The sequence below is a fragment of the Alligator mississippiensis genome, chromosome 1 (genome assembly GCF_030867095.1).
Source record: "Alligator mississippiensis isolate rAllMis1 chromosome 1, rAllMis1, whole genome shotgun sequence".
In the NCBI taxonomy this organism is placed as follows: domain Eukaryota; kingdom Metazoa; phylum Chordata; order Crocodylia; family Alligatoridae; genus Alligator; species Alligator mississippiensis.
Window position 1 is genome coordinate 463869055 of NC_081824.1, and position 22424 is coordinate 463891478.

The 22424-nt window shown below is 45.0% G+C and overlaps 1 long non-coding RNA gene across 1 annotated transcript in view; it reads left to right on the forward strand.

Moving 5' to 3' along the window:
* Positions 1-22424, forward strand: part of LOC109284626 (uncharacterized) — a 1607267-nt gene extending 1584843 nt beyond the window's left edge. The window contains exon 6 of the long non-coding RNA XR_009459875.1: positions 22272-22424. This is a non-coding gene — a long non-coding RNA (uncharacterized LOC109284626). The remainder of the gene's footprint in view (positions 1-22271) is intronic.

Below are 22424 nucleotides of genomic sequence, written 5' to 3' on the forward strand. Positions count from 1 at the left end.
TCTGCTCCTTCCTACCCTGGCCCCAGCTTGAGAGCAGGAGGTGCTGGGGATCTCTTGGAGAATCCATCCCCTTGAGCTTAACACTCTACAAACACAGGATGCAGATAAATTCACAGGTTGGGGTCTGGTGTTTGTGCAAATTTTAGGTAAGTCTAATGCCTGCATTGCGGGGGTCCTGTTTTAAACCACTATGGGAGCATCTACATGTGCATTAATGTGCTTTTTTCTAATGCTCATTAAATTTAGCACCTCCAAGTGAGGGACTAAATTAATGCTCATTAGGCTGTGCTAATGCACAATAGCGCATTTGTACACTTTTTTAGTGACACAATGCACAGTAGACTATTTTACTGTGTGCATTAGTGTAATGTCACGGTTTTTTTACATGACACTTAAATCCACAGTAAAATAATCTACTGCATATTAAAGTGCATGTGTAGACATGCTATAAGAAAGGAACCAGGATGCAAAAAGTTTTCCAGGAGGGAAGTCAAAGCATTCTTGGTAGCGCGCCATGGCTCTCTTCATCCTGGGACATTCTTGTAAGACAACAAGGTTGGGAGTCTTTGCTACATGCGGTAGGACTCTGACTCTTCAAAGATTTGGCCTTTTGTTAATTGGTTTAATCTGGCTCAGCAAAGTTCAGTTTCTTTTTTGCAGATGCTATCAGGTTTTTTTGTAGCTGTGTATGTGGGGATGGATGCTAGAGAAAGCTGGCTGGGAAATGATTTTCCTGTCCCACAAGACTGTTTAGGATTTCAAAAATGATCTCTTTCTGCACAGAAACAAAGACCTTTTAAGAGGAAGTGTGTGTGGGTGTGTATGATAACAGACTCCAGAAGAGCTAATAGCCAGGTGGTTATGGCATTCACCTAGGATGTGGGAGAAGTCTCTGAATTGAATAGTCAACCACCAGGCTTTTGGCTACTGTGAGATGGGTGTTGTTCAATCTTCAGTTGTTGGAACTGCTGCACTATAAATATTCATTGGAGAATGGACTTGAAGCGAGGTGTCTCAGATCCCGAGAATGTGTCCTAACCTCTGGGCCAGGGAGTCAGTCTTTCTCTCTCCCTTTCTGGGGCAATAAACACTAAATGATTTGCCCGAAGTGCAGCAGTCTCAAGGATAAGCATGCTAATCACCAAGTGAGAGTCTTTCTTCTCCCCCTCCTGGCTTTCCCCACAACATTCTGGCCACGAGAAACATTTTTCAGACAAAAGTTTTGTGGAAACTGATATATTCCAGCAGGTACCTTTCATTTTCAACTAATTGGCATTCTTGGGTAAAAGACCATTTCATCCACAAATTCCTAGCCATCACTTGTAGCCTAGAAACACCTTAACTGGATTAGGTTTGACAGACTTCTGGTTCAATGTCCAATTCGCCTTGTGAGTCAAACCCGGTTTTAGAGGAGCGGAGCACTTGCTCTTTAATTGAGAAAAGTAGTTAGGAGATTATCACATCTCATAAATGGTTTGAATCCTCAAGTGGCAAGATGGTCGGCTGGAAATACATTTAAGTTTATTTTTAGTACATTGTTTCAGTGCTACAGTAATAAAATGCAAAGTGCAGCTTCAACAGGAGCTTTTAGAGAGGAGAGCTATGTTTCTGAATACTCCATCCCTCTGCAAATGCTTCTATCTAAACAAGGATTTGCGGGGGTGGGGGTTAATAAAATTTACTGTTGGGTCATAAAAGATTTATCCTACACAAACGATTGATTTAGTCAATGCGGTCATTACCAGTAGGGAGGCTGTTGAAGAGGATCACAGATAGCTGTTTGTCTTTTACGAGCATAACGATAGTGCCCTATGACTGCAGCTGAGGCTAGGATCTTGCATACAGGATAAAGTACGAGCACATTGCGATAGGAAAGCTTGTCACCTTGAGGCATAACTACTGAGTTTTGCACCCTGGGCAAAACTTCCCTTCGTCAAAGGGGCTGGGGGTTTGAATGGAGGCGTAGACCACTTTGGAAATTTTGAAATGTGGTGCAGGCCCCTTTGAATTGTAAGTGTGGTTATTCACATGTTTTTGATCGATCATAGCTATCATTCACGGACACCTTAGACAAAGTTGGGGGACCCCCAGGGGTCTGTGGACCACAGGTTGAAAACCACTGGCATAGACCAAAGCTGGGAGAAAGCATTGTGATCCTTCATTTAGAAATGCAGAGTGGACTTGTACAAGGCTACAGGAAGCCCACAAAAGAAGTAGATATTGAACCCAGGTTTCTTGAGTTTTAGTCTGACACCTTAAATATGAGACTTTTTTGCCTCCGATTTCCAGGTGAGTAACAAAGCAGTAAGCGATTAAATAATGGAGGTGTTTCAAAGATCCGTCTTTAAGGATAGCGCTCCACTCTCTTCCACTGATCCCAGTAAGGGAGCACCAACTGGGTGGCATGGAGGTTCAGAATACTTTGTTGCCTATTATAGTAATCTGGAGGAGCAGACAAAAAAGCTAGCTTGGCTCTGGCCCTGATCAGAAGGAATAATGCCCAGCAACAACTCCACTTGATTTAAATTAATTAGGCTTGCAGGCATAAAATTGGCTCCTGCAGTGGAAGACTAAGCTTAGTGTCACTACAGACCAATCACTAGAGAAGTCCTGAAGGCCTTACACAGCTTTTATGTAGCCCTTAATGGTCCCAGTGCCTTCAAGAGGTGTTGGCTCATGTCAGAACAAAGCAATAACTCAAGAGAGATGATAATGGAGATAAAGTCACGGGAGTGCAACAAAATCAGATCAGCGGGCACAGATAGAAGTGGAGACTGGGCTTTATCTCAGGGGGTTGAGTAATGGTAAGAGATCATAGTAGAGAAAATATCCAGTAAAGCCATGAGAAAAATACAGGCATGGCTGTTCCAAGCAAGAGGTATGACCACCGGCAAAGAGAGGAAGATACAAGGAGCAAAGATCAATGCAAGATTATTCTGTTGACTTCATGAGGGTCAGGATTTCATCTCAGAATTTGGGACTCTTGATATTTATTCCCTACCGTGTGCGTTGTTTCTTTGAGGAAAACATTTTAACCTCCTTCTGTCTCCCTTCCTCCATATATGAAAAGAGGCGAGACTCCCCTACATCACAGTGCGTGCAGTGAGGCATAGCTAAGATTTGCAAGGATGTCTCAAATCCTTGGGTAAAGGGTCCATTAGGAGGGGGGCAGAGGGGAGGGGTGGCCTGCTGTAAGCAGAGCCCAAGACATACGGTGAAGGCTTCGCTGAGCAGGTCTGGACTCCAGCATAGGTGGCTCAGAGGCAGCTGCGAAGGCAACTTCAGAACACTTAGGAAGTCAGGTCTGGCCCGTCTCTTTGCAGATGCAGCAGTTTTAAGGCCATGAGAAAAGGGTGAGAGAGAGAGCAAATTTAAGCAAATGGCCTGTGGCATGTTCTGATGAGAGATCAGCAGTCGAGCGCAACGCAGGCAGGAGGAGAGGGCAGGCTGTAAGATGGTGAAGGGAAGCACTCAAAATCAGTGCCAAGCATATACTTTCGCTACAAACGATTTTCCCCTATTAATCTCTCTTTCTTTCTACATATGCAAAAAGCTTTTACCTAAGACATCTAACTGCTCTGAGAACCAGATAGTTGGCTGGTGAAATGACTTTGAAAGTCGATGGAGTTGCAGCCATTTACATCAGCTGATGATGTGGTCCCTGTAATTGTGCTACTTAATGTATTGAGTAGAGTGAACCTGGGTGTTTTGCATCAGAACTGACTGCAACCCCTGGGAAATCTCCTCCGCTGAAACCTAATGAAAGCTGCTCACAAACTGCTTTGGCACAAATGATTTCAGGTTTTATGTGGCCCTATTGTTGTGGCTTTAAATAACTCTCTTGCTGGCAAGCCAGCACTATCAGGGATCCAGTAAGCAAGGACAAGCTGGACATCTTTTCAAAATGTCTTTGAGTGTTTTGTATACTATCCTGGTTCTGAGTTACGCTACCTGATACAGTCATCCTGATACACAAAGTAAAATGGGCTCGTGGCTAAGACAGGTGACTGGAACATAAAGGATTCCTGGCTCTAGCACAGACTTCCTCTGTCACCTGTCACACGGCACCCACTCCTTCTGCGTCTTCATTTTCCCCCTGTAAAATAATAACTCTAAGCTTTAAGCAGTCATATCATGAAGATGATTTCATCAGGGGCCAGATTCAGTTCCACCTCTTGGGCAACTAAGTGGCTGTAGGTGCCTACGTGTTATTCAAATCCTGAACATCCATTAACGCATCTACTTTTGTAGCGCACCATTGTCTGATCCTTCAGAGTGAGTCATGAGGAGGAAAAGGATCCATCCACTTTTTGCATTCACTGTGTTTTCAGGGACTTCCACAGGGTGGACGAGAATGGCATTTGAGCACCTAAATTCACTTATGCGCCTAATCGGTAGAGTGGAATATGGCCCTCTGCCAGAGTTTCCAAGCATCTTGGAGGTGAGCTCTGTAGCCGTCCATTTTTTTTTTTAATTGCTAGAACTTCTGCTTGTTATTTCAAATGTTTGTATTCGGCTTGTTTATAAAGTGATGGGAAATGACAAAGAAACATGAAGCTCACTATGCTGTGACACCCAAGACTTATTTCTGGGGATGCTCATTAGCAATTTAAACTCCGAAAAGCAGTTACTGTAATGTATATTATATTTCATCCTCAGATGGAGAGAGGCAGTAAAATCTGCCATGTCCTTGATACTGATGTTCAATAGCCTACTTGGAGGCCATATCCCTGAATAAATAACAAAAGCACAGTAGCTGCTAGCAGCTTAGTTTTTTTGAGGACTGGTACCAGCATAACTTGCCCTGTGGCATCAAGTACCACTCCAGTTTGACAAGGGAAGATTTGGGCTGTCAGACATTGCACGTGTTGCTGTGTACATTGCCTAGCCAAGCAATGTTCAGTCGATAAGGAAAGGTAATTGCCAACAGCCCTGTAACTTCTGGACCCCCTGTGCGTGCCGCTGAAAGGACTCGCATTGATGTTGGGTTCGAATACAGCCACGCATTCACCATTTATAACAAAGGGGCTGAGAAGTGACTGGCATGAAAGCAGAAGGGCAAGGCAGCCAGACAATAACTGAAAATGATGGGCTAGAAGATTTTTTTTATTCATGAGCAAGCTTTGAGTGGTAGATTTCTTCTGTCTGAGATGAGGATTGTGAGGCATTTTTTGGCTTGCTTTAGTTGATCTTTCTATTTTATTAGAGGTGTTTATAGAGTGTGTCCATTGCTGCTGTTTCTCAGCACATAGGGTGCTGATATTTTTGGTCTGAAGTAGAAACAGAGCTTAACTCAAGGCTAGAGCCAAATACATCCCAGCCTCAGGAAAATGTGGCTCTGGATCCAGATTGCTCATACAGGTTCTTTTTATAACCAAAGAGAGGGGTTCAAGCACCCCGGTCTTTAGGGAAGGCTGGATCTCGGTCCCATTGCTTTGATGTATCTCTACCCTGAACTCTGCAAGTGAGAATTAGGCTTATGCTCCATATGTCTCTAAGGGCCTTATTGCATGGTAATTCTGAGTAGCTCCTGGAGCTCTTCACCCCAGAATGGGTCTCACATTAACACCTGAAACTAGTTTTAAGCACATGTTAGACTGTTCAGATTGATGCCACTCCAAGGCAAGATTATCTCTGATCTGTGTTACCCAACTCATGGTACAAGATGTGGCTCCTCTAGGCTAGACTTTGCTGTAAACACTCCACCCTGGCTGGCCCGGGTCAGGCCCACTGTCCTCCTGCCCTCCCCAGCACCCCAGATCCCCACTCACTGCCCCCACCCCCTCCTGCTTACTTACTCCTACTTACTTCTGTCCCAGGGGAGCAAGCAGAGAAGGGTTAACCTACCTGCCTGGCTGCCCTTGCTGTTGTCTGGGCCAGACTCAACCTGAAGAAGAGTAGCAGCCTAGTGGCAGCAGGGACTTCACAGACAGGTTAACCCTTCTCTGCCTGCTCCTCTGGGACAGACAGCACAGGCAAGTAAGCACAGGTGGGAGAGGGGGAGCCCCAAGGGGCAGGGGCAAGCCAAGAATGGGAGGCTGGGGAGGGGATTCTTACCTTCCAGTCCTCCAAACACCTGCTGGCCTAAACATACGATTCGCCCAAACTCAAGCTAACACTAGCACCCATCAACATTTGTTTGGTATCTACACATGCACTCATGCACTTTAGTTAAGGTGCATTAAATCTAATACCTCCGGGCACTTTCTATATGTGTTCTGGGAGTGAGGGGGGAGGGGGTCACGCATTAATTAGAGTGGTTCCAAGAGCCACTGTAATTAAAGCGCTGCCCCACACTTAAAAATGGCAGTGGGGGCACTTGAACTAAAGCTTGTTCAATGAGTTTTAGTTCAAGTGCCCCCACCGCCATTTTTAAGCTCAGGAACACTGATACATGCGACACAGGAGGCTGCTGGAGTGCAGCAATTGCACTCGATTAATCAAGTCTGCTCTGATGTGCAGGAATTCCCTGTGTCGGAGCAGCCTCCGTGCTCATGTATAGGTACTCTCCCTAGTAAAGTGCTAGGAAAATGCATGTTAGCTTGGCTTAATGCACATTAACTAAAGCAAATGCTTTTTAAGTAACACGTAATGCACATTAGCCTATTTGAATGTGCATTAAGTAAAAGCAGAGTTTTATTATGTGACACTTTATTGTGCATTAAAATAGGCTAATGCACATTAAAGTGCACAGGTAGATGCACCCAGAGTAACATGTAGCAAGGCCGTAAGTAAGTAGCAGTAGGGGAATAGCCATACTATAAGCACTGCTTTGCTGCCCTTGATGTGACTTCCAGAGGTGTCATCCATGCTTGTTCGAGCCTATACAGTATCACTACTTGCACAGGGATGTCTACAGTACATAGTGGTTTAGTGCTGTAATAAACTCCCTCACTGCCCTGCAGTAAGGATTGACCTTTTGACCAAGGAGCACTTTGGTTCAATGAGATTTTCATCGAAATCTATTTGTGTTGTAAACTCATCTTCTTTTTCTGGGATCCTCTGGCCTTGGATCTGAAACAGGGAGTCCTGCTGCTTGGCACATGTCCCATATTTTCTAGGCTCACTTTGCTCAAGGACTCTTTGTCCCCTCTGCCATGTTCCTTCTTAGCCTGTGGCTATGTCTGTCTCTCTAGCTTAACATTGCCTCTTTTGGGTTACATAAGAAATCCAGTTGCCATCCTTGCACTGCCCCCTCCAGTTCTCTGTCCTGTGGCTCAGTCACAAAGTTTGCAGACACCCATTCTCTGATCGGCTTCTCAGCCCTCCTCCACAAAAGTCTTCCCGGGAACCACACTCCCATCACATTATGGAGATTTTTGTTCCCTCTCTGGTCTCTCTCCAGAATAGAGAAGGCTTTTAGTTCATCTTTTTTTCCCCACAAAGACTTTCTTTCAGGCTTTTCTAAAGTTCTCATGTGTCTTATAAACTACAACTCCTAGGATGCCAGTGTTTTAGTGAAAGCTGAGTACAGGCACTTGTAAGCTATCTTAGGAGTCACCACAACTTGTGGAACACTGTACCCCCAAATACCTGGATGTGCTCAGTTCTTGTAGGACTCAGTGCAAGATGTCTTTTTGCCCAACATTTTCCATGCAGCCCTGTCAGTCGAGGCTAACATAGAACAACCTAGCACTGTTTTCCCAGTGATCATTAGGATGGACCTATTTGGGAACCTGGACAAGATCTAGGTGGCAACGCATGAAGGGCAGAAAAACACACGTGCGCCTCGTGGTCCCATGTGGAAAAAGTCTGAGTCACATTCTTGGAGCAGCTTTGAAAAGCTTCCGCTGCCACTGCCTATAAAATACTGCCTCTGAAGAGACAGCTTCCAGCGCTGTCAATCTGCCATGCTTGACTACATTTACTCTTAAAATAAATAAGGGGGGAAATGTATAAACCAACAGCCACGACAAAATGCAAGCAGCCAAGATGAAAAGCAAGGTACAGTAGGGCACTGCTCACATGGGAGTTCTAGAGTTGTGTCAATAATGCTTAAATCTGAATCACATTAGACTCTGGATGCTTCGGCTGATTCAGTTGTTTCTACCGTGTTTGTGCTTTATTTACTGTGGCTTTGTTTTTCCCAGCTTGTATTAAGCGGCACTCCTCAGGTTTGTGAATAATCTGTGGAGTCATCGGAAGAATCTGCATATGAATTTGAGCCAAACCCTAAGGGAGACTTGTGTGGCATTTGCACACCCTATTGACATTTAGAACAAAAGTCAAGCCCTGAAAACATAACAAAATTATGGGTTAGATTCCCTTTCAGTGCCTGCATAAATTAACAGTACTGTCATCATTGTCATTTAATGCTACAGCTGCATCAGCCTGGAAATTCATATTAATGGCACTTGCCCTCCAATGTCACTGTCAAGGATGGGGAATTACTTCACACAGGCTGCAGCAGGAGCCTTGCGATTATTCAGCTTCAGAAGCTACCTGGCATATTGGGGCAAGGAGAAAAAATAATCTTACTCATTAAACACAACTGTTGAACTGCTTTGCAGCATGGGTTCTTCTAAGCTCCATTGATGGCCCAGTTCTATAAAGTGATATCTAAGCTGTAGAGCTGTGGTTAACTAAAAGCTTGTTATTTACTTTACCGTAAGTTAGACAAGAGTTTACTTCACAAGCTAAAACAGGATCAAAGGTTCTCCTGACTCTACCAGCCCATTGGTACAACATGATTGAGCATGCCAGTTTCTGTAGCCAATGGCAAACACGGGATCAATGTGGGTATCACCTTGCCTACCCACCTTTTGACTCCCTGGCCCATCTCTAGAGTGGTACTGAGATGCCTTAATAGCTCTGCCACTGCATCTCTTATGTCATGAATAGCCCCTTTGAAATCAGTTAAGATGGCTTCCATGATGCAGTGCTGTTTTGGTACAGTAGAAGCCAGGTGTAAGCACACCCAGAAAAGGCACAGGGCTCAGATATAGGCAACCCATTGTCAGGAATTCCAGCTTTTGCCAGCTGTGGTGCACCGTATATAAGCCCACCTCATTCAGATATAAGCACACACGTTCCTGCCTTTGTCACAACAGCATGGTGTCTAAAGCTGGCTGCACTGAGTGTTGGTGTTAACAAAGCACTGAAGTAGGATGATAATTTGCTAAACAGTTTGCAAAGTTGGTTTCCAGAACTCTGCATGAGCTCAGGATCTCAGAACTTGCAGTTGGGGGCCACCAGCTGTTAGAATTGCCAGGTACCAGCATTAAAGTGCTCTGCCCAATGTGAGTTAAATGAGCAGGAGACTGAATGCTTAAGTGCTGTGTATGGATTTGGCAGATAAAAACAAGCAGAAATTAAACCAAATTGTGCAGGCCATATGCAGTGCATCACCAATCATCACTGCGGTAGGAGAGGCAAGGTTAACTTGTGTTACCAGTTATTGGATAGTAGCATGTCCAAGGCCCTGTCCGCACCGAGCTTAAAAGGAGTTTGGAAACAGTTTAGGCATGTCTTGCTTCAGACCCTGCACAATGGGGTAGTCTTAAGGTGCTGCCGCCTAGCTAAAGGTCTCAAGATTTTCAGGCAGACAAGTTTCTTTGGGTGAATCTGATATCTTTCATTATACCAACTTAAATAGTTGGAAAAACAATTATTAAGCAACCTTTCGGGTTCAAAAACCCTTTGTCAGGCTAAGGAAGTTTCTGCAGCTGGTGTGTGCTCTTCCTGGATGGAATGAAAAGTAAAGAAGCCAGAGGCTGGTCTGGTATGCATACAAGACAGGTATTTAATTTTAATATTTTTTTATAATTTTAATATTTATAATTTATATAAATTAATAATTTACATATATAAATATATACTTTAATAATTTTAATTTTTATAATTTATAAAAGATTTTAATAATTTTTTAACACAGTTCTAAGACAGTTTAGCTCCAACCACATTATCAGGCTAGATCTTATTTGGAGTAATACTTACTTACCACCTGTATCATGCCCTTAAGCCATACATCTCAAAGCTACTTTACAAGTCATTGTCATTGCCCAAGAGGTATTGCCCGGGGGTTAAGATAATTTGAGAGAGATCTATGCTGGGATTTTGAGTTGACCTTGACGGTCATTCTTAATCAGCCTGAACCACATGGGGTGCCCCTCTAGGTTACTTTGCAGCTGCTGCATACTGTGCTTCCTAGTCCTCCAGCAGACCCCTTCTAGGAATTAGTCTGCTGGTTCTTTACCTCTCCTTCTGGGCTCAGCTCTGTTTACAGTCAGTTGAGGCAACAGGTTGGGTGCAGAAGGGCCAGACGTTAGGTACAGGGTTGTGGGATTAACAGACTTCCTGTGCTTAAAGACAGAAGAACATGGGGGAGTCGCAGGCACAGGTCAGAGAGGAAGAGGATCAACTTCAGGCCCTGAAGTTCAGTAGAGCTTCTGGGTCATAGATTCTAGGGTGAATGCTCTATAAGAATTAGACCAGGTGTTTCTTGTTGTTTGTTCATGTATTGGAGCTGCATGTTGCTGCTAAGAGTTTAATTCAAGTCAAAGATTAGTGAGGCCTTGTATGTAGTGAGGCCTAATAAATTTAGCAAGGCCTTGTAGAGGTAGTAGTAGGCCCTGTGGCATACTCAAAATTAATGTTATCAGAAGAATGCAAAGGCTTGTACTGCTATTAGTCAGTCCTAAGGAAAGTTTGTAGTAGGAGAATCTAAATGGCTGTAAGCTATCAGCATAGCTCAGAAGTTATAAATTGGCTAACACATCTGGAAATCATTTGAAGGAAGATGCAGCATTGTGAGAAAAGCTACTGATTTAAAATTAGCTGCTGACCTGGATTCGGTGGGCCAGTAGATCTCGAGGAGCCCGAGGACTGAATACCAGGGTCCTTCCCATTACCCATCGGACTGCGCTAATCGGGGTTGCCTGACTTCGCTGAGCTTTATAGAAGAAAAACTTGTACTTCAGGCATCAGAAGGGACTGCTGATAAGTTGCCGACGTGAATTGTTATTGTCTGTCACTGTTGTTTTGTTACTACGTGTAGTTGTGTTTTTGTTAAGTCAATAAAACTTTTCTACCTTTTTACCACCAACCACTCTTTCAATCCCGAACCCTCCCGCTAGTGGCTGAGACAATGGTGGAGTCCCAGGCACAGGTTAGAGAGGAGGAGGCTCAACCTCAGGCCCTGAAGTTCAGTAGAGCTTCTGGGTCATAGATTCATAGAGTTGGAAGGGACCTCAGTGGGCCATCTAGTCCGACCCCCTGCCCTGGCACGCAAGAAAAGGGTCACCAAACCTGGGGTCATGTGAACCCAGCCAGGTGCCTGTCCAGTCCCCTCTTGAAGACCCCCAAGAATGGGGTGAGCACCACCTCCCTTTGAAGCCCATTTCAGATCCTGGCAACCCTGACTGTGAAGAACTTTTTTCTAATGTCCAGTCTAAACCTACTCTCCAGTAGCCTATGATCATTGTTTCTTGTTGTTCCAGGGGGTGCCCTGGTAAACAGATCATCGCCTACTTCTTGTTGCTCTCCCCTTATGAATTTGTACACCACCACAAGGTCCCCTCTCAGCCTTCTCATGGAGAGGCTGAAGAGGTTAAGGTCCCTTAGCCTTTTCTCGTAGGGCTTTCCCTGCAGGCCTCCAGTCCGATGGGTGGCTCTTCTTTGGACCCTCTCCAGGTTGTCCACATCCCACTTGAACTGCAGTGTCCAGAACTGGACACAGTACTCCAGCTGTGGCCTGACCAGTGCTGCATAGAGAGGGAGAATCACCTCCCTGGACCTGTTTGTGAAGCACCTACGGATGTACGCAAGGTGTGATTGGCTCTGCCAACTGCTTCATCACATTGACTCATGTTCATCCTGGAGTCAGCAATGACTCCAAATCTCTTTCTACCTCAGTGGTGCTGAGAAGGTCACCCCCTAGCCTATAGGTGTGGTGGCAGTTCTTTCTCCCTAGATGCAGCACCTTGTACTTGTCCTTATTGAATAGCATCCTGTAGCTCTCTGCCCACTTCCCCAAACTGTCTAGGTCAACCTAGATCTGGTTCCTCCCCTCCAGGGTGTTTGCTTCACCCCATATTTTTCTGTCATCTGTGAATTTGGACAGGGTACTTCCCACCCCCTCATCCACATCACTGATGAAGATGTTGAACAGCACCAGCCCCAGAACTGAGCCCTGAGGGACTCCACTGCCCACATCTTTTCAGGTTGACACTGACCCATCCACCACCACTCTCTGAATGCGACCCTTGAGCCAGTTTGCTACCCAGTCTAATCATCCAAGGCAAATCTCCTTAGTTTATTAATAAGGATAGTATGGGATACCATGTCAGAAGGCCTTCCTGAAGTCCAGATAGATAACATCGATCTCAACTCCTGCATCTAAACATTTGGTGGTGTTGTCGTAAAAAGAAACCAGGTTAGTCAGGCAGGACCTGCCTGCTATAAGCCCATGTTGGTTACCCCTCTGCATCACATTAACCAGCGGCCTCCCACAGATGTGTTCCTTGATAACTTTTTCAAGGATTTTCCCAGGGATAGAGGTAAGGCTGGCTAGTCTATAGTTCCCCGGATCCTCCTTCTTCCCCTTCTTAAAGATTGGGATGACATTGGCCCTCTTCCAATCCTCCGGGGCCTGACCCAAGCACCATGTGTGCTCATGGTCAGACCAGACTCCAGCCTAGGTTGGGATGCTCAATGTAGATCATAGGTTTTCAAGCTTTTTGAATCAGTGTACCCTCAGCATCCAGACGGGAGCCAAATTGGGGGGCTGGGGTAGTGGTGCATGGCTGGACGTGGAGTTGGGGGTGGTGGGGGGCCTGGCATGTGGATGAATGCAGAGCGGCAGCACCTGCCACGTGCGAGCTTCCCCCACCCCCAACATCCGGCTGGGCAGGTAGCACCGGCGTAGCAGCACATGATGGTGTGTGACGGCACTCCGTCCCCGCCTGCACACGTGTACCCCTTGGGGCCTTCTCAAGTACCCTCTGGGGTATGTGTACCCCCAGTTGACAACCCCTGGTGTAGATAATTGGCAGGTATGACTTTGAACTGCCCCTGAGTTGCAGTGTAGACATACCCTAAGTCAAGCAGCTCATCCATAGCAGCACTAAAATTGTAAGCAGGTCTAAGCTGGGAAAGTTATACACTGAACCACTCTACCCCAGTGCTGTTAAAAACTATGCAATCAGGACTGAATTTGAGCACAGTTCTGGCTGGAGTCATGGACCAAATATGACAGCCAACAGCCCATCATCAGGGCACTTTTAAAGAAAAATGTTTCATACAAGACCCAGAAAGGTGACTGCAACATTTTAATGTTCTTTCAAATCACAAGCCTCTATGAGTAGTGAGAATAAACAAAATAATAATAACGGTGGTACTTTTCAGCTGATTCTGTCCCTGCATTGATTCTTTTCATAAAAATGGCACGTGTTTGTACGGGATAGAGCATGCCATGCAAGGGAAAAAGAAAAACTCAGTGCTAAGGCTGTGATCCAGCTTTTGTCATGAAAGTGGTAACATCCTATTGAGCTATGTATCCTATATTGCAGCTGAGAGGTCTTTCAAAACCACACATTACTACTCATGTTAAGCCTTCATGCATCTATTCTTGAAAAGTTTTCTACTGCAGGGGAGAGCAGGAACAAGCATGCTGTGGTATAAATAATTTACACTGGTGCATCTCTCTTTTACCTGAGAATGCCAGTGCACTTTGCAAAGGCACAGAGAATAAAGAAGATATGTATTATTTACGCTTCTTTTACAGATAAGGGAAATTCAGGCACAGAAATGAAGTGACTTGACCAAAATCTCAGAGAATCCTAGTGGTAGCCTTTGCTGTAACTACTAGACATGCTGCCTATCAATTTGGGGGTCAGGGGAATGTCCTGCAGGTTATGATAGGTCTCTGTCAGCCTACCAGCAGGGTCTTAACACATACAGACAGAACTAGCTCGTGCTTGCTGCTAAGCAGATGCCATATTATTTGGGGCTGTGATCCTAAAAAGCATAGCTTTTCTTGAAATTAGCTTAGAAAGGAAGAGCACCTTTGGAAACAAGATTAAGGTCACTGCTTCATTCTCAATCATGTCACCACCTTGTTCTCTCCCTTGTCCAGTGGTAATGCCAAACATCCCCGCTCTAAGCCAAATGTGACAGTCCCCCAGAAACTACCAGTTCATTTTGCCTCTGGTGCCTTCTTCAGATACTGGGCCCTCCCAGCCCCAGCCTTTAATGCGAGTTCCCCTCCTGCCGAAAACAAAACGCTTCCCTGTGCAGTCCCATTGCGAGGAAAATCACCCTTGAACATAGCTTGCCTTTGGGTTTTATTGACGTGGCTGCGATCAGCGTGGTTGAGGCAAAGCACCAGTGACAGATTCGCAGGGAAGCAGGGAGGCAGCTGCTCTACAGGTAGCAGTCGCGGCTGTTCTCCCTAATGGCAGGAGCATTCATTGCCAAATAAATAGGATTCGGTGAGAAATAGCTGGGGATTTCAAACATATACCAAATGCTGCTGCAAATAAAGCAGCTGTCTTGTGGTCAGTTTGTTCTCCCTCATCTACTTGTTTTGGGGGTTTGTTCTGGGTTTTGTTTTTTTCCTTGTTTGAACGTAGGGAAATGCTGATTTGTCTGTCAGGTGCCAAGGGGAAAATCTGTCCTTTTTCTGTTTACTCAGAGACCAGCATGCAAAACCCTTTACAGCTAAAAGAGCCAGTTTACTGATGGCTTTATTTGTCTCTCACACTAATAAGACACTACCAGTAGATCAGGGTGTTAACACCATAAGGGGAATGCTTATTTATCTATGTCGTAATATTTATTTCACTCCAGAGATTTGTGCGTTCATAATGGGACAGATACATGCATGGTGTAACGTGGCTGGCTGTGGTGGAGTTGCACCGGATCTGAACAGGGCTCCTTTTTTCAGGATGTGACAGAGTGGGTCAGCTTTTCCAAAGGGCACTCTGTGCTCCAGCAAGCACACTCATGTCTGAACGCCATGGCAGATTGGGGAGATAGAGGTACCAGTACTGTGGCATGGGCTCTCTTCACCTGGACAGGGTCTGAGTCCCCCATCTGCCGCAGGAGAGCACTCTGTGCACCACAATATAGGCTAGGCAGAGCTGACGGCAACCCTCCATCCCTCCCGTTGGAGCTGTTCCAGTTGGCAGAAAGAAATGCAGGTTCCTGGAACCAGAAGGAGAGCATGCCAGGTGGGATTTGAGTGCAAAGGACACTTCCTTGATAGCGGGTGTCCTGGGCCCTTCTCTCCACACTATTTATGCAGTATGTGTTTTATCCAGTGACAATTTCAAGGGTCATGGGTTGTGCCCTCACTCCCAGAGGGCTGCCTACCTCACCAGACTCCTTCTTGCTCATTCTCCCTTTGACCCATGACTTTTGTCTTCCTTTCTGCCTTCTGCCCCAGCTTCAGCTGGAGGGTGGAAGGATGCTCTTACCTCTACTTCCCTCACAACCTTTCAGGATATTTGCTAGAAAGCTGTAGATGTGGGTTCAAACCCACCTGAGGCTGAATAAAGCCCAGAACCAAAGTCTTCATTTGGTCATCAGGCAAAAGTTGGGTGGCACCGCTTACTCTCATGCTATGCTTTGCTTTGGTTCAAGACAATACTGCGGTCATTTAGAAGTACTGCTTCAGGTAGATGTCTGAATGAGCTGGACCGCAACATGGTGGAAGTGTATAATGCCTCCCGTAGACAGAATGGGAGAAGCATGCACCTCCATGAGATGAACTGGGATTGTTCTCTTGAAGCAAGAGGCTTTTGGCAAAATAGGATCTAGGACTTAAGTCTCCCTGTGCCTTGGTTTTCCGTTTAACAGTAATAATAGTAGAAAGAGTGTGGTGAGTCCAAATGAATTAAAGATTATGAGATGCTCTCCACATTAGAAACAAAAGCCTTCTATTTAGAGCATGCATAGAACACGTCTATGGCTGGGCATGAAAAATTAGATGATGGCTCAGGTGGGAGAAGGAAAGGTCATTTCTCAACCCAATGTGGAAATGAGTAGGGGGCACAACATTGCAGATATTTAGTATTGGGTAGGCTGCTTGATAAAGATTGAGGATGGGAGAGAGGAAACAGGGCCTCAGAATGGAGTCTTTTATGCTCTGTTCATTCACTGTTTTTCTCTTTAGCCATTTGACAAACCTGCCTTGGGCAGTGGCCTGTCTGATCTTGCAGGCTGCGGAGAGCTGAGGCTGATTTGTATGTAGTTGGACATATGGGAAAGGCACACCTGGGAGGATGTAGGAGGTGTGAATGGTGAATTAGCCAATGGTGCACTGTACCTGCTCAGCCTGGATTGAGCCAGTCTGATGCCGTGGCCTTGAAGGGTGCAGACCGGATTCTCGGAGATGCACAGTGGTGATCATTAAAAGAGGCTGCTGCCCTTTGCATAAATGTTACAAATCTGAATTCTGGGCTTCTAACTAATTTCCCAACTTAAATTCTCTCCATAGAATGGATTAGCTATGGTGTTTTACTTGGATTTCAGTTGCAAATTAATTTCTAGTGTTTCCCTTCTCTGTTAAAGAGCTGCTGTGCTCTACCCCAGAGGCAGCCGCGAGACTTTATATAAACGCAAGGTATTGTAACAACCCACACCCGGTTCACGACCATTGCTTTGCTGTGCAAAACAGTCACCTGAGGTTTTATAGTTGCAGCAGAGAGAGACTCTCCTATCAGATGAGCAAAAGGAGGCTGTTCATTAACTGTTAACTAGTAGCACCTACTAGTAATAGGTGTGAGCAGTTCTGGCTCCATCCGGGAGAGGGCAGCGTTGCACACATACACTAGCTAATTCATTGTATTATATCAGTGTTTACTGTTTGTGCATAGTGTGGTAGGTAGAGAAGGGATTATTTTTTATGACCAAACTGCAGCATTGAATCTGGCTGCAATTTCCCCTGCCAGCACTGAAAACCTCTTTTAATCCTTTTTACTTCTTTGTCAAAAGCCTGCAACAGTCTTCCCCTCCGCTAGCCCAGGGCTGAGGACTGAAACATCTCCAAGCTGACCCTGAAACGGGGCTCCCTGAGAAGCCACTGAAGTAGCTGCCGGATTTGAATTCCCCTGTTAAGCTCTGCAAAGCTCTGCCAGTTGGGGTTGCACAAGCAGTTGTGTTTTTAAATGTACTATTCTGGGACGGTATCCCAAAGCAAACTTTGGCATCAAGGCATTTTTCTCTGCTGTCCACAGGGAGGGATTTGAGAAGGGCACATTTTGGCACGGGAGGTCTTTTACAGGGGCCGGCTTGAGCCATGCCAAGGATCCCTATGACACAAGTGAATATTCACGCGCACATGCCCCCAGAGGCTGCCCCCTCATTTTCTCTCTCCCTCTCTTATACACACTTCTTCCTGTTGCTGGATCTATCTCCCCCATGAGTATAAGCACGCCCCCTTCCTGTCACCAAATTTTTCTCCTGTGTGTGTGTGTGTGGGTGGGTGCAACGCACCACACACACAAACACGCACACACATACAGAGCCAGCCTTAGGTTTGGGTAATATGGGTGACTGCCCAAGGCTCTGTGTTCAAGGGGATGGCACACACCCACACCCACCCACCCACACACATCCACCCTCACAACCACACATGCACAAGCACATGCACGGAGCAGCGTTTTCCCCTGCCCTGCCCTGCCCAGCCTCAAGCGATCCCTGGCCCAGACAGGAGGAGCAGTATCCAGCCCAGCTCAACCCAGCCTGCGCTCCCCTTTCCCCCCCCCCCCCCGCCTCCAGCCACTGCTCAGGAAGAGCCAGGCCGGGCAGTGTGGGCAGCTCTGTGCCATGCGTCGGACTGCCCCATGCACCTCTGTCACCTGCCTTTGCCTGCAGCAGTGCCGCTGACTTTGGAGAGGGTGCCAAAATACAAGCTTGCCCAGGGCACCAATTTTCCCTAAAGCTGGCTCTGCGCACACGCTCTTCAAGTGTACCCATAGCCCATGTTTGAAGAACCCCTTGGCCCATTCATTTTACTGTTGGATGCATGTTGAGTGTTTAACTCTTCTCCTCTCCTGTTTGATTCTGCCTTGAGAAAGACTGGAAACCTATTGGAGAGAGATCTCTAGGGAAGACCATGCCTGTATCGAACACTTCCTTGAACTGCATTAATACCTGTTTGCAAGGCAACCAGATGACCTTGTCTCTCCCTCCCCCAGCCTCAACTTTGGGAAGGCACCTTTTTGCCTCAAGCTTTCAACCTTTTGATGGACAGATTTTCCACGCTGAGCTACAGTATGTGGGTAACAAGAGGATCCTATTAAAGTGCAATTAAGGAGCAAAAGGATTGTCAGCTCAGCAAAACTAGAAACATATATAGTACCCGTCCATCCTTCATGGCATTCCTTCTTGCTCTCTATGAGAGTAAGAGAGAGAGAGAGAAGAAGGGAAAAAGAGAACAAGAGATTAATACCAGTGCTAGCTTTTACACATAGGAACTTGATCGTTACCACTAAACACGCTGTCCCTCTTTTAATGAAGAGGCTGCTGCAATATCATTGCAACAACTAGCAACCCACATGTTTTATTACAGCAGGTTGAGCCAGTGCATGTTCCCCTGTGCAATAGCTAAGGAAAAAAAAATCAAATGTCTAAACCTAAGGGCTCCTTCATTTCACACAGAGAGATCTACCTTACCACACGTTCCTTGCTTTGGTTTTCCTTGCAGAAGAGGGGCTGGCAACAGCTTATTTACCACCCTACCTGTCCTTGAGCTCTGCAGCTTTTATTCGAACAAATTAAATCAGCTGTTTCAAGTGATGTTTTTACTCTCTTGAGTCTGGATCTAATTCTCCAAAGAATTTTTGCTTAAAAACTTTTTTTTTCCAAGCTTCTACCACATCTTGGCCATCTGCAGGATCCAGTTCTGTTAAAGGACCTTGAAGCCTGCGGGTAAGCAGAAATATCAGTCTGTCTGGGTAACGCTCCTAGTTGGTAGCGTTTTCTGTGGTATCTGGAGTAGATTAGGTGTAAACTGAAAGGATACTAGAATGGAGGGATTTCATTTTTTTCTGTGCATCTTGGCCAGACCTACAGCTGGTGTAAATTGGTGTAACTCCACTAATATCATTTTCATTTGTTTTGGTCCTTCTTACATGAGCCTGAGTCTAATCCCTTTGAACAGGATGCAAAGCACATTATTTTGCCCGTTGTAAGCCTGGGGAGCCAGATCCAGATTTCAGCATTGCTGCTAGAAATTCCTGAGAGGTGCCGAAGGAGTTACACTAGATTTATGCCCATGTCACTGATTGCCTTTAAATCTCATTTCAGAAGAAACCTAATAATGGTCCATTGCAACGGGAATGTGTGTCAACTATGCAAACACTGAAAAATGATGTGTTGTGCAATGCGTTGTCCATACTTGGGGTCAGCAGGGACACGACTTTTAAGGCCTTGTTTTATGCTGGCGTAAACAGACATTGCTTTCAGATTGACAGAGCTGTGTTGACAGCTAGTGCAGCTACGAATCCAGCCCCTGGTCTGGAAGTTACAGCAGGGTTTCTTACTGGATCCTTTTGAGACCAGGGTTGTTTGTCAGGAAATGAAGGAGAATGTTGTGCTTGTAAAAACATTATATAGAAAATCAATGTTGTTCCTAAGAATTTGCTTGAGTTAAGGGTCTTTCTTTTCTTCTGTAGACTCTAGATAGCTTTAAAGATGATCTCTCCCCACACTGCACAGGAATTGTAAATTGGGCGTACTTTTATATGAAACCTGTTTTATTCTATCTGCCTTAGCCTTGGATCTAAGCACACATCATTGCAGAACATCTGTATATTCAGAAATGTAGGGAGCACATATTGCAAGAAACAGACCCACTTCCCACTTCAGTTGCTGCAATTTATATTTAATCATTGGTAGTCATGTATATTTAAATGCCTTCGAGCTCTCAGTGATGTTAATGGCACAGTAGTAGACCTGGTACCTGACTGAGAAGCCTTCAGCCTAAGGGCCCCATGCTACAATGCTTACTAGCAACGCAACCTTGCTATCGGGAGTAACCAAAGCAGCTACTCACAGTAACAACTGTGTTTTCTAGTGTTTGCAGACTCTACATGTCTCATCCTGATCTCCATTACTTCCATAGATATCTTGTATTACTCAGGTGTAGCTAAGGGATTTATCCCAGATTCATACTGATATAACGGAGAGCAGAATTTGGGCCTAAATAGGCTATCTCCAATTACTATTGTAATAATAATTATTATTATTATCATTATCACCATTGCTATTATTTCTGTGTAAACAAAACCCCATAGATCGTGACCAAGCTGTCATTTTTTATCTCGCTTTGTAATTCCCCAAATCCCATAATCTAATTGTTACACAGCCTTGCTTTAAAATAAAGGCTCAAATATTAGCTTAAGGTTGTAATAGCAATTAGCACTGCAGAAGCTTAAGCTATCTGGGTAAATCATGACATTTACTTAACCGCATATTTTAGCATTATGTTAGCCAGGGCACCTTATAATGTGGTGACGGCAGTTTTGGGTTGCATCCCTTTCCCTTCCTGTAGATATCTGTCTGAACCAGGAACAAGAGCAGACCTGGGCTTTTTTATTGGTGTTTACAAGGCATGGAGGCCTTTTTGGACTTAAAGCAGAATAAGCTGTATGTGCATACATATTCATCTAGATTATGTCCACGACCCCACAGATTATTAGTACCTATTGTGTGCTCATCTAGCAAGTCACAATTGCCTAACACGCAGCAGGGCCATTTGTTACTAGGGATATTGTGCAAGGGGAAAAATGACCAAGCAAGTATTTGCCCATCTCCCTCCACCCACGCCTTCTAAACATCAGCCTCCCAAGCAAGATGAAATAAAAATGGGCATAGTGCTATAAAGGTTTAAAGTCTGCCCCTGTGCACCCTTCGTAGGTGAGTAAGCTTGATGCGAGTCTCGTCAGCTTTGATGGGAAAGAGAGGGCCTGAAGGAGCAGTCGCCCTTCTGTTTCGGGTGTTTGCTATGAGCTACAGCTTAAATTCCAAAAGAATTGAACGTTTAGAAAGTTACCGCTAAGGAGCTCAAAAATGGATAGGGAATTTCAGTGTTAATCTTCCAGTAAATCCATAATTAATATCTGATACTAGACTTAAATGTAACTCTAGAGAGTGAGCGTGATGCCGTGGCTGGCTTTTTAAGGGTACTTGGGTCTGGCCCTATCTGTGACTGCAATACCTGACTCCTAGCTGACATGCGGTATCAAGTGATAGCTCAAAGATCATCCTGGCATATATGCTGGTAACTTAGTCTTCCTGCTTACAGGGAGGGCCAGGCCCACAAGCATCATTTGGCTTGAGTTTATGTTGTTGTGTAGCCCTGAAAATCAGAAAAACTCATAGGAGAACAGAATCAGGCCATGAAGATTGCTGAAAAAGTGGAGGAAACCCCTCAGCCAACCCATATTTCTGCTGTGAAGCCTGAAGAGTAGTATGTAAAATGGAACAGTTCAAATACGAGTTCACAAACTGTCTGCGTGTTATTTTTGTGGCTGTCATATGCAGAGCGATGCTCATAATACAAGGTTCCAGACTGTGATCTTGTTTGTGGCATTTTTTTTAATGAGTAATGTTAATTACATTTTATTTGGATTGGTAGAATATCTGCAATGGCTCACCCCACGGTCCAGGTGGCTTTCTAAAATTGGCAGCACCCCTAATGTCCCCCGGTCTGGTTAAGAAACATGCCGAGGTGCTAGTGAAGCATTCAGAATAATGTTTCCCCCTCTGTATTTCTCAGTAATCTCATGCTTCCTCAACCTCCACAGCATTATAATCAGTCCTTTCTGCCTTCTCAGACAATACTGACTACTAGAAAAGTTGCTCTTGTTAAAACAAAGCTTCCAGTATTTAATCCCTACTGAGACGAGTGTATCTGCTGACTCCTGAAGGGCTACCTGTGAATATGTGGATTTGCGAGCTCAGGTTCTCGCATCTGATTTTGACAAGAAAGTAGGATATTTACTATGGTGGGGGGTGTCAAATAAAAGCATCTTATTTTTATCTATAAGGTGAAATCAAATTTCCATGGGGTGCCATCCTGGAGAAAGATCGTTGTGAAACATGGATCTAAAGGCTTTTTTATTTGGTCCCACAAATGTATAGTTAGGCGACTAGATCAGGTTTGCAAGACTTTTGTGGGGTTTGGGGTACCTGTGATTTCTTAATGAAACAGGACAGAATGCTGCCCGTCCTTTAATTTCCAACAACCCTCCTGATTTACCGGTTTGTTTTCAATTATGATGAACGATCTTAAATCTTAAAAATAGTTATTCTTTCTCTTATAGATTGAATCAGCCAGGGCAGACAATGGGCTCCTGCTTGCACTGGTATACAACTGGACTAGAATGACTGACTTCAGCAGACATACTGCAGCATATCGGAGAGTTGAATTTGGCCTGTTACTGAAAGACTTTAATGGAGTCTAAGCTACAGAAGAG